The sequence below is a fragment of the Podarcis vaucheri genome, assembly GCF_965113315.1.
Source record: "Podarcis vaucheri genome assembly, chromosome: 5".
NCBI classification, from domain to species: Eukaryota; Metazoa; Chordata; class Lepidosauria; order Squamata; family Lacertidae; genus Podarcis; species Podarcis vaucheri.
In genome coordinates this window covers 80,462,543-80,478,589 of record NC_138763.1, presented here as the reverse complement: position 1 = coordinate 80,478,589, position 16,047 = coordinate 80,462,543, and the positions used below count along the sequence as shown (strand labels likewise).

The following is a 16,047-nucleotide window of genomic DNA, read 5'->3' as shown; positions in this document are numbered from 1 at the left end:
AGGTATCCATCCTCAGGTCATATGGTCATCGATCAAGAAGTCTTGTAAACTAAGTCAACATTTTTATGTCTGGTAAACATCTCCGTGCATGGGAAAAATATTGAGAGCTAATCCAGGGAGACAGAATGTTACAGCAAAAAATAGTACAATGCATCAACAAGGTCTGGAAGATAGTCAAAGGGCTACATTTCTGAAGATTTCTTCCCTGACAGGAATTGCATTTTACATTCCTTAGCCTTGTTGCATAACCATATGTGCAACAATATGTGAAATTAACAAAATATGGGGAAGTCTAAATGCCTTTCTTTCAGCAAGAGCCCAAAAGGTCATCATAATCAAGCTTTATTGTGATGACTGCAAATACTTCTTTTTGTTTGTTTAATTTGATATGAAAAAATAATAATATGTAAGCCCAAAAGGCATGTTTTATATATTTCAGGGGGGGAACAGACACATGCTGTAGTAATTAATACACATTAGCTAATTCAATGACTTTTACAAAACCCATATTTTAAAGACATACATGTTTTGCAAGCTGTTTTTCTACATTCCAGGGTTTACAGCTCACAGTAATGGGGTCTTAAGTGCAATTATATTTTTTAAACACAAGGTGACAGTAGATAACCAAAGATATTGTTGAACTCTTTGTAATCCGCTGTCCGCCATCCCCTAGTGCTGAAGTAAGGATCATTTTTATGTGAGCAAAACTGATAAATGAACTATTCTGTATCTAATAGTTATTCCACAGATTATATAGCAGAAACATCTGGCTTTGGCCCAACGGTAATCGGAAACCATTCCTGGCTCCCTGGTGGGCATTCATGTAGGATAAGCCACCCCTTAAATAAATTTGTCTCATTGACATACAGTGGTACCTCGGGTTAAGAACTTAATTCGTTCTGGAGGTCTGTTCTTAACCTGAAACTGTTCTTAACCTGAGGTGCCACTTTAGCTAATGGGGCCACCTGCTGCTGCTGCGCTGCTGCCGCACAATTTCTGTTCTCATCCTAAAGCAAAGTTCTTAACCCGAGATACTATTTCTGGGTTAGCAGAGTCTATAACTTGAAGCGTCTGTAACCTGAAGCGTCTGTAACCCGAGGTACCACTGTATTATAGGTTGTATGTAAAATGGGTCCTATTCCAAAAGGTAATACTAAACGTGGCTTCGGGGTGGGGCGGGAGGCGGAATTCAGATGCATTCTACCTTTCCAGATTGTTTATACTGCACAAAGGGGAATTTTATATGCTGTTTTAATAGTACAATAATAACTATTAATGTTTCACTATACAGTGGTACCTCGGGTTACAGACGCTTCAGGCTATAGACTCTGCTAACCCAGAAATAGTACCTCGGGTTAAGAACTTTGCTTCAGGATGAGAACAGAAATCGTGCTCCAATGGCATGGCGGCAGTGGGAGGCCCCATTATCTCCAGAATGAATTAAGTTCTTAACCCAAGGTACCACTGTGTCTCTCTGCTCTTGTGTTTGCCTGGGAGTCAGAGCAGGGGATCGTCCCACATTGTCAATGGCATTCCCTTTTCTATGCAAAGTTCAGGGACAGCCAAGTCTGTTTTGACTGATAACTGAATGGCCTTTATTTCCTCCATTCACAAATAACCACATTGGCTGGGAAATGAAACTGGGGAGCTTGCTCAGCGTGTCGCATCCTCTGCTTTGCCTATTCAGCAAAAGAGAGGTTGACCCAATGAACGTATTGATAAAGCTATTTGAGCAATTATGTAAAAGAGAATTTATATCCTGCCTTTAGGAAGCTGTTTTAGACCAGATCTGTTCATCTAGCTAACTGGCTGGTCTCATTTCATTCCACTTTGGTGGAATTTAAGGGTGGGGCATTTAGACTGAAACCAGCAGAGATATAAAAGGGGTGTGATAAAACGGTTCAGAATTGGAACCAATGTGGTTGATGGGGAAGAGCTTACAATTCTTGGCAGGGGGATTTGCTCGTCTCTGTCCACCACCACCCTTTCTCATTTATCTTTTTTTTTTAGTTTTAAACTTCTGAACTTTGTTTGTTTTTGGTCTTGCCAACAGCTTCGGCGGCACAGCAACTGAGCTCCAGCAACTGCCCCTTCACACACACACACCCTCCAGCTACCATCCGTCCTTCACAGGCTCTAAAGCATGTTAAAGAAAGGGGGGCGGTTGTCTAGTCCAGCTGCTAGTGGCTTTCCAGGGTGTCAGGCAATTCTTCACCTGCTCCCTGTTCCTTTAAAGTGGAGGTGTCAAGTACTGAACCTTGGACTTCCCCCCGCTGTGCCTTCCCTTTCCCCGGCTATACAATACCAGACTACCCTTCATGCTAGTTAATTGTGTGTGCATGAGGGCCTTTCAACGGATCACTTTTAGTCTGAAGAAAAATCAGACAAGGAGCCCCTGAAAGGGAAATGATCCCAGTTAAGATCCACAGCAATTCCCAGCTGAACACAATTCTCTGAGCACACTTACCTACAAGCTTGTTCTGCGAGTGCAGACTCCTGTACCTGAATGAGAATTTGCGTTCCCATGCCCTTATCACTACCCAATATCGTATCATTTTGCCTATCTCACACAGAAAATGCTCCCTCAAAACCTTGCTTCCCAGATCAGACTGTGACTCAGAGGAAAAGGCTCAGTCACAGCCTCTCTTCCTAGCCTTTCCCCCTCTTGCATGCTCCATTCCCTAATGTTTCAAGTTTCCTTTTATTGTATTGTGTCATATTGTATTGTCAGTTGTTTTCAGATTTTCCTCTGCACCGTGTTTTCATTTCATTTGTTTGTTTTCTATTTCTGCAGGTATTTGTATTGGTTTCACTTATCCCTTTTAATATATTTTGTATGTGTTTATATCAATAATTTCTTTATATTAAAAAAAGTTTCCTTTGATGAAGCAGGGGGTAGGGAAGCATGGTTTTAGTCTTCGTCTGTAAAACAAGTATTATTTGAATTGACTGGGAACAAGGAAACACATTAAAAAGAGATATGTGTTTATTAATGGGGTGAGAACCAGGAAATCTTTCACTGTAAATGGGTGCTGTTTGCCAACCATAAAAGGCATTCATTAATAGAGACGACGCTCTCTGACAATAAAATAGACCTGCAGAGAGACTTGCATTAGCCAGTTTTAGCCAATCTCCAGACTGAAGCTATTTCAGAACTTGAGGGTCCCATCTCTGCTTCTGAAGAGATGGTGACATGCTGGGACAAAGGTGCACTCCAGCCCTGCAGTAAAGGAAATGACATTCTGTCACCAACATGATAAACCAAAGGGGCCGTGCCAAGTCATCTTTAAATAATCTGTTGGTAACCTTGAAGGCTGATCACGTCAGGTGGGAACAAAATGATCTCTGTCCCTCTGACAACCACACTGAGGAGATCCCTGCGGGGTAAGCAAGCCTTAGCAGATGCTGGACGAGACAGGGCTGTTTGTTTCTTGACACGCTATTAGTAGGCTAAACATAACTCTTAGGGGGATGGTGCAGGTGCAGAGGTCGCTGAGCAGAACTTTCCCAAAGGTACCTTGGGACAAAGAAACAGCTGTGCACAGTGGCTTCAGTACGTGAGCTTCCTCAATGGGGGACGTGTGTTTGTGTATAAACTGGGTGAGTTTGTATGCCAATGGCTGGGAGCCACAAGAGGGGAGAGTGTTGTTGTGCTCAGGTGATGCTTTTAAGCTTCCCATTAGGCAACTGGTTGGCCATTGTGAGAACAGGATGCTAGACTAGATGGACCAATACCCTGATCCAGCAGACCACAACCCTCCAACGTTAACTGTCCCCCTCTGCATGTAGTTTGCCTCTGAACAGGGAAGGTCCATTCAATTGCCTGCAGACCTATTTCCCAAGCACTGATCTAAACTTAAAAATCTATATTTTTTTTAGAAGATATTTATTAAGGTTTTTAAAGTATAACAGTGAAAATAAGAATAAAAATAGACAAAATACAAAACACAACATAAAAACAGTTAAAAAACAATTAATTTTCCGTCACATATCTTCCTTACACTTATTTCCCCGGACCTCTTCATACCTCCCTTCTTTGTATTCCACTTCAATTTGTTAGTTCAGCAAATCCTTACCATTCAGCTTTTACCCATTTATAAACCTTTTTTCATGTCTCCTAAAGCATTACAGCTGGAAACCACTTAGTTTCTATCCAACATCCTTCTAACATTCGTTAATTTTACAATATTTCTTTAAATAGTCTTTAAATTTCTTCCAGTCTTCTTTCACCGACTCTTCTCCCTGGTCTCGGATTCTGCCAGTCATTTCAGCCAGTTCCATGTAGTCCATCAATTGCGTCTGCCACTCTTCCAGTGTGGGCAAATCTTGTGTCTTCCAATACTTTGCGATGAGAATTCTTGCTGCTGTTGTGGCATACATAAAGAAAATTATATCCTTCTTTGGCACCAATTGGCCGACAATGCCCAGGAGAAAGGCCTCTGGTTTCTTCAGGAAGGTATATTTGAATACCTTTTTCATTTCGTTATAGATCATCTCCCAGAAACTTAAAAATCTAGACAAGGGGCACATCTACATTACACATCTACATTACAACTACATTAACAGTGCAGTCCTGCAGATCTCTGCTCAGAAGGAAGCCCTACTGTCTTCAATTGACCTAACTCCAAGGTGAATGGGAATACAAGTCCAACAAAATATTCAAGTGCCTTAACTTAACTAAACCTCCACCAGTGCAGGTAGCTACCTGGGCTGAGGCTGCAGGTGTCAATGCTCAATAATAATAATAATAATAATAATAATAATAATAATAATAATAAATTATTATTTATACTCCACCCCTCTGGCTGGGTTTCCCCAGGCACTCTGGGCAGCTCCCAACAGAACATTAAAAACACAACACAACAAAGACTTTAAAAGAGAATGGGAACCATTTACAACATATATGAAGAGGCAACGTAAAGAAATGGACTCATTGGCAGGGTTTGAGTAAACAATCACAACTGTATACAACAAAAAATAAGACTATATGTATTGAGGAAATTTGGGGGAAACAATACACAAGGTGAACAATATGGAAATAAAACAAAACGGGAGTATGAGGGAAGTCCAGGGGAGGAGGGTTGAAATATGAAAAATTGTTAAAGATATATTGTCAGAAGAAGTATACATGGAAAAATCAATAAAAAAATTTAAAAAACACACAATAAAACATCAAACATTTAAAACTTCACTAAACAGGGCTTCCTTCAGACGTCTTCTAAAAGTCAGATAGTTGTTTATTTCCTTGATGTCTGATGGGAGGGTGTTCAACAGGGTGGGCGCCACTGCTGAGAAGGCCCTCTGCCTCGTTCCCTATAACCTCACTTCTTGCCGTGAGGGAACCGCCAGAAGGCCCTCAGAGCTGGACCTCAGTGTCTGGGCTGAATGATGGGGGTGGAGACACTCCTTCAGGTATACTGGGCTGAGGCTGTTTAGGGCTTTAAAGGTCAGCACCAACACTCTGAATTGTGCTCAGCATCTAAGTCCCAAGATGAGGTGACCCAGCAAATCCTGGTTCCTCACTGCTGCTCACCCTCAAGGGAGGCCTCACAAGGTCCCTCCACCCTCCCCTGACTATTAGTTTTGGGTGAGCGAGGCAGGCAAGTTCAAAATAGACTCCATCCCTTGCTACTCTGGACCTAATAGCCCTGAAGGTTTGGTCTAGAGGAAGAATGGGGAACCCGTAGCCCTCCAGATGTTGTTGGACTCCATATTCCATCAGTCCCTCCCACCAGGGCCAATAGTCATGGATGATGGGATTTGTATTGTTTGGAAGGTGATAATTTTCCCCGCCTCTGCTTTCTAACAAGCAGAGCTGTGCCTCCACACAGAACTGGCTGAACAAAATTTGTACACATGTCTGTTGCCTGTACCTCATCCATTGCTGGGTGCAAAGTTGTCCCACCATTCACAGTATGAGGAGGCTGAGTTGGGCGATACCTATTATATAGATGTAGAATTAGTAACCAGTTTAATTCAGCATTGCCAAGAATTAAGGCAGCATGCAGATAATTCCCATGATAAACAGCTGGTTGCTCTGAGCTTGGAAGATAGTGATACAGAAAAATTGTATTGATTGAAGTTATTGTGCTAATGGGATGACATGGTTGGCTACAACCCAATGATTGCATTTAGCATACCGCAGTGGAATAGACAGAGAACGTGCTTAAAACGCATACCTATATTTCATTTGGCAAACTAATGAAAAGAACTTAAAATAAACATAAAAAATGAATCTTAAAATTAAACGTAGTCATTAATCAAATTCAGTGACCCTTTAGCAAATATTCAAACCATCAGCAAATATCTGAGAAGCAGCAAAAAAATTAAAAAAACCTTTTCAGCTGAAAATAGCCTATAAAGAGCAGAGTTTATTCCACCCAATGGAGAGCATGTTCACCAGCCAAAAACAATTCAATCTTTGCAGCCAATTAGCCTTTAAAAACCCAAGAGGCTTCGGTCAGATATCTTTGGGACCATGGTGATTTTTTTAAGAGAGAGAGATTTGGATAGTTCCTGTGATCCTTATCGTAGTGGCACTGATCAGAACATTAAGGGATGCATCATATGATTGCATTGATCTGCACTGCCCTGGGTTAATTTTTTTCATCGCTCCTGCACATTGTTTCCCATTAGACTAGCCCAGCCTTCTTAAGTACGTACAGTTTGATTTATGGCAGCCCTCCATATGTTAATCATAGCACCAGAATCCATTTATGAGCTTTCCACAAGAGTACGAGGTCAGACACACTTGTGTAGGTTTCCCACAGCTTTGGTGCCAAGTTTGAGTGGCGGAGGAGCATGTAAAAGATCATGCGTCAAGAGAACAGCAGAAAGGGCTCATAGCTCTGGAAAGGAAACAGCAGATGAAGACCAACTGGTACATAAAGTGTTTTTACTAAACTGCCAGTCTGGTGTATTATTATTATTAAATTTCATCTGAGGAACACAGGGGGGGGGGTTACAATATAAAAACACAAAAAACATAGCATATCCACATTTACCTTTCCTCCTCTCTTTCTAGGCATGGTCCACAAATTAAAGCTCTGCGTATCAGCATCCTGTTTTGCTCTGGAGCAGTGTTTCCCAAACTTGAATCTTCACCTGCTTTTAGACTACAATTCCCATCATCCCTGACCAGTAGTCTTGCTGGATGATGGGAGTTGTAGTCCAAAAACAGCTGGAGACCCAAGTTTGGTAAACACTGCAGTCTGGAACTTTCCTCACAAAAAGCTGCTCTTTAAAACTCAATTGGAGCAAACAGCAATCCGTGGGAAATTGTCTTTGCTCCGATTCATCTTTAAAGAGTGGATTTTCATGGGGGAAGCTTGTGGCACACACACAGAGAGAGACATGGAGTGTTAAAGCGCAGACATCTGCCTTGAAAGAGCAGGGCAAAAAGGTGAGTGTTATCCCATAGTAAAAAACAAAACACACCCAGTTTAAAAAGGACATTGGTTGTTTAATTAGCCAAAGGGAGAAGATTTTGAATGTGATACAAGCCCAGAAATCAGCTCATAAGCAGGAACAGCTCAGTTCCTTGAGAAAATGTATTAATTATGAATCATGCACTTGGCTGTCCCCATGGTATCAAAGATTACTTTGATGCTTCTAAAGGAATCAGCGTGGATACCTGACCTTTTGACACCTGCCAGAACAACTGACAGACTCGGCAAATCTACCTTTAAAATGGAACGTGCACTTCAAGTGATAGTCCCCAGGCAATCAAAGGGAATAAGTCATTCTTTTATTTACTTTTTTAAAGTCAACTAAAAGGAGAGGCTGTTGTGTAAAAGAAAAACCATTCTCCATGCTCAAGCTGTATTTTTTTCAGCCACAAGGTGTCACAAGGACTACTGGGTAGATTGGAGCAACCTCTCAGCTCCTTTGTTCCGCTCCAGATAGACTCCCCCAACATTAGAGTCCGTTCACATTCAGAGCTGCGCAACACATGGTGCTCTTTGTGATTATTAGCATTTGTGTGATTTATTCTTCAGAATAGCATTCCCATACCTGTTACCTTCTAGATGTTGTTGTCCCATGACTCCCACAATCGCTGATCATTTTGGCCATGCCAACAGGGGCTGATAAGAGCTGGCGTTCCACAACATCTGAAAGACCCTTAATTGAGGGAAGCTGATCTAAAGTACCGTAAGTGGGGGAGTCTGATCAGAACCATAGCTGGAGGGAGGCTGGACGGGGTTTTTTTAATCATTTGCCCTTACTATGGTCCCAACCTCTCCCATGGCTGCTATGTGCCTCAAGCCATTGGCACCAGTATTAAAAAAAAAAGTCATCTAATGGATCCGCGGTCCTCAAGGGGCAGGTTGCCAGGTTCACACATGTACACATATTTTTATTTTTATTGCTTGCCAGTCAGTTCTTGCCTGTCTCAATATTCAGTGATTGACAGCTGAACCGCTGAACCACTGAACCACTGGAAAAGCATTGTGTGTTGGAGGCAAGAAGGAAGTCCCGTTTGTCATCACCTGAGACTGAGAAAGTTTTAAGAAGAGATTGTATCGGTGCTGTTTTGTATTTTGTTTTACATGATGTTATATATTTTGAAAGCTGTAAGCTACTTGTAAGGAGTTGTCCTGAAAGGTAGAGTATAAATAAATAAAATGATGATGATGATGACTATAATGATGGAGAGAACCTTCCAACAGTTTGACTTCACCCCCCAAAGGGACACTCCTCCATTGTCTCCCGAGACAGATGAAGAAGAAGAAGAAGAAGAAGAAGAAGAAGAAGAAGAAGAAGAAGAAGAAGAAGAAAGAATACAGTGGTACCTCAGGTTACATACACTTCAGGTTACATACACTTCAGGTTACAGACTCCGCTAACCCAGAAATAGTACTTCGAGTTAAGAACTTTGCTTCAGGATGAGAACAGAAATCGTGCTCTGGCGGCACGGCGGCAGCAGGAGGCACCATTAGCTAAAGTGGTGCTTCAGGTTAAGAACAGTTTCAGGTTAAGAACGGACCTCCGGAATGAATTAAGTACGTAACCAGAGGTACCACTGTACTTGCCAGGCTAACAAGCCTTTTCACATTGCAGATAAGGTTACCTAAATGAAACTAGAAATCTATCCCGCCCCGCCCCCCAATTTTCACATGAATTGTCATGACCCAAGTAGCAGAGCACTTGCTTTGAATGAAGATGATCCCACCTTCAATTCCTGGCCTCTCCAGGTGAGGCTAAGAATACTCTCTGCCCAAAACCCTGGACAGCCCTTGCCACTTTGTGTACACTGGACAAGATGAACCAAGGGTCTGGCTCATTAAAAGGCAGCTTCCAAATCCGTGTGACCCTTTCCTCTAGGAAAAAAAGGGAGGAAAAGACTGCATGTACAGTATGTAAAAGTGCCGTGGTTGTTGTTTAAACTTACACAACTGCACCAACCTCACTGGATTGTTGTACGGACGACTGAGCTAACATATGGGAAGTTATTGCAACATTCAAAATCTCTGGCCGCAGTGTTGATCTCTTTTTTTAACTTGCCGTGATACTGGAAAATGCAGTGATGAAAATGACTGAAATGTACCAGGCACATATCTGTGCATCTGTCCCCTGCCTGCCCGTGTCAGCAGCACATGTCAAAAGTATTTTAAGCCAGAAGGCAGTTGTGCGCCATGAAGGTGTCGTAAGATTAGAGTCACTAGACACTTTGTTCCATGAGCGACGGAAGTTCCCTGCTTCTCCTTCCACTGCATCATCCATTCAGTCTGACTGCCAAAGCCAGTTTGTGCGTGTTTTGGATGCACGAGACCTATCAATCATCCTACTGGTTGCTTAACATGACTTTCCAGATTGCTTGTTTATGACACTGCTCCTGCGCCTGAAGCATGATCAGAATGCCCACAATGCTGGAAAACGTCACTCAGTTAACTACGGTAATCAGGAAACCCAATTCTCTGCATAAGGCGTTGAAGTAGGCTGAAAAAGCTGTTTCGAAGCAACTTTTACAGGTAGGGAGAGAATAGGTGTGGTTATATGAAGGCAGGCACATATAGCCTGCTGGAAAACTGAAGTTCCTGTCAGAAAGCACAGGTGAATAAAGACAGCTTTGTTGCCATGAAGGAAAGACAACTTCCTAGCAGGAGAGGCTTTGATCGGATTGGTAATGAGACGCAAAGGTTAGTTCTAAGCTAACACAGAATACATTTGAGTCTCCTATTGTTACTGATGAGATTTTACAGAGACGTGCATAAGCTAGCCGTTGTATTTTTAGTTCTGAGACTGACAATTAAATGCTATTTATGTAGCCAAATATGAAAGATTAATTATTGGGCATGGGGAGGCATGCGCTGCAAAGTCTCCAGTGCCCAAAGGAGGGCAGTGGTATCATCATTTCATCTACACGCTGAAGAATTTGGAGCAAGTTTACGGAGGCCTAGGCACTGTGGGTCTCTCAGCACGTGCCAAGAATCAATTGCTGAATCTGTTCCATATGTCTTAGTCCACTCCAGGGTTTCAGCAGAGAAGAGTGGTAATGCATTCATTCCCCTCTCTGCCAAAACCCTTTTAAAGTGTTGCTTGATTTTCCATTCATCCCTATTAATTATCCGCGGTATCTTACTGCAAGGTAATCTAACAGAATTTATAACACATTGAATGATGGGCATGTCGCCACACTGAATTTTGTTTCATCTTTGGTAGGTTTTCATGGCATTTTTAGAGATGCCTAGCTGAAAGCCTCCGTATGATCCCGTGACTATTCTCTTGATTGGATTTCTCTTGAAGTGACTCGTGGGTATTTTATACCTGAAAAGCATTGCGTACGAGCGGATGTGGAAGCTCTACCTGTAGACTTAGTTCTGGGGTCACCAATGGATGCTGGAGCTGTCATAATGCATAACCATGCACAAACCAACCCCCCAAGTTATGAGGAAAAGGAACAGGTAGAATAAATACCAGCACTGCCTAAGGGCACATTGTACCCTGTTTTGCTGAAGCCAAGCAGATCTTGGTCTGGCCAGTGTTTGGATGGGAGATTTGTGGGATGTAACATAAGCAGTCAAGTACAACACTTCCTATTTGCCCAGAGTGGAGGCGCGGCGGGGGGGGTGTTACTCCACCCAGGAGGACTTCCTGTCACACCTGGTCTGGAGCTTCCTTCCCCTGCGTGTGACCAGGTAGGTGGGCATGACCCTGGAAGACCCCATAAAAGGGGCTGGTCACACAGCCATCTTCCTCTTTTAACTCTTCTTCTTCTTGATGCCATGATCTCTTGATACTGATGTATTTTGCTGTCTGCTGGCTCTCAGCCACCAGGACATGAGCTCATTCCTATATGGGATGAACTCAAACCCTTTTCTGTATCTCTAAGCTAAAGCCTGCCTTCAGGGATCCAACTGTGAACTGAATGTGAGTAAACGTCTTCTTTTAAAAGAAGATTGTTGTGTCTTTATTCTTTTTAGGAGGAATAAAAGGGGACTTACCAGGAACAAAACCCAGTCTGGACAAAGCCAGATTGGATTGCTTAAGTAAAGAGATTCAAACAAATCTACCAACTAGCTTCCTGCTATATGCTGGGGAATATATTCTGCTGCTGTGTCACAAGCGTGAATTAGGAAGGATAATATTTAATCAATATATCCTCTCCTAGTATCCACAACATTCCCACAAGATTGCCCCGGAATCCCATGTGCATTGTCTTGAGCTTCATGACAGAAGAAATGTGGAGTATAAGACGTAGTAAATAAAAATAAATAATACTCCACAGTCATGAGTCAAGGTCTTTGCCAGCATGGCTGATGGGGATCCTTGAGTGGATATATGTAGGTAATTGTCTCAGTGGCGTGCAGTGAAATTTTTCGGAGGGGAAAAGTTAAGGCTAGAGGGGGCAGCTTGTGAGGGTGATGGGGGTGACTTTGTGGCATATCACAAGCATCACACCTCCCTCGCTAAGCTGGACAGAAGCTTCCTGGGCTTTGGGGAGGAGGCGCCAGGCCTCCAACAAGATGCTGGAGCCCTCCTTCTCAAACCTGGTTTTCGGAAGGTGGTGGGAGGCTAGCCTGGTCTCACTAGTCTACTGACTACACGCCACTCACTTCCACCCTGTATTCCCTTGCCTGGAAGTAAGCCCCATTGAACACATTGCACTGCCTGTCTGTATCTTGAGTCTGTTTCCTCCATTCCCTCTCCAAGAGAACCTAGTACAATTGCTTTAAAATAATTATTCCTCTTCTTCCCCACCCCACTCCCACATAAAGGAAAAAAAACATTCTGGTCCCAGTGAGAAAGAAGAAGTCAGCTCGGAGACGAATGCCAAAATGTACTGCCAGATCCTTAAAAGGATGAAATCTTTATTAAAGACATTAAGTACAGGAGAAGCCATTAAGGAAATGGGTATTTTGAAAGATATCAACGACCTTAACTTGATGAATCATTAAGTGTCCTTACACCAAAGCGTTTCCCCCTTCTGCCGTGCAAGGGGACAGGCGAGGTGGAATCCTTAACAGCTGCACTGCCAGTGGCTACTCTGTTGTCCGCCTCTCAAAAGCACAGGAGCACTGCTAGAAGAAGAAGAATGGCAGCCCATTGCATCTGCCTTGCTTTCTGGGGTCACTCCATCTCTGACTTCAGGATTGTCCTCGGGATGGGACTTTCACTGAGAAGGTCCCCAAGGAGTTCTCCTCTCTCTCTCTCTCTCTCTCTCTCTCTCTCTCTCTCAAACACACACACACAACCCGAGCTCGGGACCTGCATTTTATCCATACTCTGGAAGCCTGGAAGCCTGAGAGAGGAAAGGGGGCAGGATCCTAAGAGCTCATGAGCCCCCTGGTTCCTGGTGGGGTGAACCATATCACTGGGCTGCAGGACATGGAAAATAGAAGCAGGGTGATGGACAATGAGGCCTTGCTGGGATAGTAACCAGCCAGCATTAGCAATGAAGCAAATGAAGATGGGGATAGATTGAAAGGGAGTAGACCAATGGACTTAGTAAACCTGAGTCACAGAAGAGCTAGGCAGTTTTGACACCAGGTGTCAAAAAAAGTTATTTGTGTATGCTACTACTACTGTGTCCCATGTTTCGTTAGCCCCAACATGGAAAACGAGCGAGGTTCCAACTAAAAAAGAATGGCAACTTAAGTTGACAGAAGATGTGCAGCTTGCAGACTTAACATATGAAATAAGAGAACAAGAAGAACATACGTTTAGAGAAGGTTGGACAACGTTTATTGAATATATGGGAAATAACTGTGTACAGCTGAAAACGCTGGAAGCATTAAGATAAATTCAATAGCGTAAATGAGTTTTGATGGATGTACTAATCGAATACTGAATGGTTTAGTTTACCTAAAATATGCAGGGATTTATGATATGTAAAATGAACCATGGAAAGGGAAGAAGGGAAGTCATTGATATTTTAAGGATGTTTAAGTGAGTATTCTAAGTTGCAAAACAGAAAATTTAAGAAAATTATATTTTTAAAAAAGAAGAAGAGCTAGGCAGTTAACTATGATCCAGTGCTGATATTTATGTGATATTACATACTATGTCTGCATAGTATGCATAGGAGGACCGTGGGTGGTGCTGTGGGTAAAACCTCAGTGCCTAGGACTTGCCAATCATATGGTTGGCGGTTCGAATCCCCGCGGCGGGGTGAGCTCCCGTCTTTCGGTCCCAGCTCCTGCCCACCTAGCAGTTCGAAAGCACTTCTAAGTGCAAGTAGATAAATAGGTACCGCTTTATAGCGGGAAGGTAAACGGCGTTTCCGTGTGCTGCGCTGGTGCTGGTTCGCCAGAGCAGCTTCGTCACGCTGGCCACGTGACCTGGAAGTGTCTGAGGACAGCACTGGCTCCCGGCCTCTTAAGTGAGATGAGCGCACAACCCTAGAGTCGGACACGACTGGCCCGTACGGGCAGGGGTACCTTTACCTTTATGTCTGCATTGCAATGTTGTGAAGCCACTTAAGATTATTTGATTATTATTTGTCACCAGCTGTAGACCTATTTTTTCTTCTTGGTAAAGATCTAAAATTATCTCATACCTCTGTGATTAGATAGGTGATAGATAGAATTTAAGCCAGTGTGGTGCAGTAGTTAGAGTATTTGGCACACAAAAATGAAGTTCACAAAGTGTTGACTCAGCTCTATAGAAGATGCTTGCAGTCACCTGTGGCCACCAGGAGTTGACTCCAGGTGACAATGCAAAAATTTACACTCTTAAAAGTTGATGTAAAAAGTGGGGGGGGGGGCTGGGAACGTGGGAGCCTGCTTCTGCACTCAAATTCTGCTCAATTATTTCAACCCATCTTTTTCCAAATAGCATTGCATTGCATTCACTTCTTTTCTTTTTTTCTCCCCCCCCCCAAAGCAATATTATTGGACTTTGGTTTTATGAACAGGAACACAGTGAAGAATGGGGAAAGATGCTTTTCACCCTTTCATCTACATAATGGTCCCAATCATTATGGGCTTCGGAAAAGAGTGCCAGAAATCTAGAAACAGAACAGTGACCCCCACTTCCAGCTTAAAGCAAGGGCAGCAATGGTTTAGTGCTAATAAATCATCCACATCTGCAAAAAAAACCCTTTATTTTGTCTTTGGACTGCAAATGAATGGTGTAAAAATGGAAGGGCTAGTTTAAAAAAATATTACCCAGTAGTTTTTACCATTTGAGTTCCAAAGATGTTACAACATTTTAAAAACCTTACAGAGTATAGTCCATTAACTTCATGGACTATGCTGAAATGGTTAAAATGACCAGAAGAGTCAAAAATCAGGAAAACCAAAATTTTAACAAGGAATGGGCAAATTTTATAACTTATCTTAAAGACCATTGTAAACAGTTAAAATTATTAGTAGGATTGGAATATCACTTGTAGTTTAAGGCTGATTCCGGACATAATGGAAGAGGTAAAGGGTTTGGATTATCGTAAAAGATGTGGGAGGAACTGATTAATAATAGGACCCACATAGGTCCAGGAGATTCATTAGAATCTTGTTTTTATTATTTATGTTTGTTATATCGCTGTAAAATTTTAAGCTGAAAAACTACATATATATATGACATGCTATTTTGCCTCCAATCAGCTTGCGGGCCTTTGTTAAAATGAGAATTTTGGCCTGTAAGCTTCCCCACATTGATATTTCATTCCAAAATACTGCAATGGCGCCTTCAAGGATAGTCGCATTGCAAAGGTACCCTTTGTGTTGCCCACTCAATGAAGTCCACGTACAAATGACTCATCCACCACAGCTGTAAGGAAATCGGCTGATTTGATTTGTCCAGAAGGCTAAATTTATTATGCCCCTCTTAGCAAATGTAATCCCAGCTTCTCCTTGCTAATAATAATAATAATAAATGTCGCTTTTGGTTCCCTTGAGACTGGAAAAGAGACCTTTGCATTTTCCAGACACAACCCGTCCTCTTCCACCCCGCCTTCCAGCTCGGACAGATTCCATTTTCGTGATGGGAAATGGCTTTATCTTTGATTAAAAGAGGGCCTAATCAAATAGAGTGCATTGTCAAGCAAGGGCCAAGATTCCAATACTCTTGGCTGCGGCACAGCAGTAAGGCAAAGTCAATGTCCCTCTTCATACTGCAGCCACAAAACCCATTACCATTCATTGCGGATGTGACCTGCATCTCAAATAAAGGAGAGCGCCCTTCAGCTAAGTTCCTCCTTTATACATTCTTGGTTTCGTCTGTAGAGGACCTCTTTTTAAAAGCCCCATGACAACTGAATGCATCCATCTAAGACCTGCAGACATTGACTTACCGGTAGGTATGGGGAACCTGTGGCTCAGCTACAACTCCATCGTCCCTGCTCATTGGGCATGCTGGCTGGGGCAGATGGGAGTCAGAGTACAGTAGCATCCAGACAACCATAGGTTCCCTATCCCTAGTTAAGATTGGTGTCATTTTTCTAGAAAAAGAGGTGCCAGAACTCACCGTAACTCTCAAAATGGTATTGGCACCCACCTGAGAGATGCCAGAACTGAGTTCTGGAGAATTCTGGCTGAAAAAAAGCTCTGGTTAAGAAGATAAGAGATCCTTCTTGATGAGAGACACTTTTGTAAAGATGTAAAGATA

General features: G+C 42.6%; 1 long non-coding RNA gene across 1 annotated transcript; it reads right to left on the bottom strand.

The window, feature by feature from the left end:
* Positions 1-5,305: 5,305 nt before the first annotated feature.
* On the bottom strand, positions 5,306-8,713 carry LOC309533007. Its single transcript, XR_014220088.1, has 3 exons — positions 8,014-8,713; positions 6,664-6,848; positions 5,306-5,940 (listed from the first exon to the last, which is right to left on the bottom strand). It is a non-coding gene; the product is annotated as an uncharacterized lncRNA (long non-coding RNA).
* Between the last annotated feature and the right edge of the window lie 7,334 nt (positions 8,714-16,047).